Genomic DNA, 268 nt, shown 5'->3' with positions numbered 1-268 from the left:
AGAAGCTCCAGCCGCAGTTGCTGCACCAACTCCTGTGTCAGAAGGGGAAGCAAAAAGATCAGCTCCTGGTCTGCTCTGCTGTGCAAACAGCTTCCACATCAGCTCCCCCGGGTGGGAATTCAGTGTTATGAAGAAGCTCCAGCCGCAGTTGCTGCACCAACTCCTGTGTCAGAAGGGGAAGCAAAAAGATCAGCTCCTGGTCTGCTCTGCTGTGCAAACAGCTTCCACATCAGCTCCCCCGGGTGGGAATTCAGTGTTATGAGCACTG

Source organism: Antrostomus carolinensis, unplaced genomic scaffold, assembly GCF_000700745.2.
Source record: "Antrostomus carolinensis isolate BGI_N321 unplaced genomic scaffold, ASM70074v2 scaffold28206, whole genome shotgun sequence".
Taxonomy (NCBI): domain Eukaryota; kingdom Metazoa; phylum Chordata; class Aves; order Caprimulgiformes; family Caprimulgidae; genus Antrostomus; species Antrostomus carolinensis.
The sequence above is the reverse complement of the archived record's forward strand: the minus strand, read 5'-3'. Positions refer to the sequence as shown.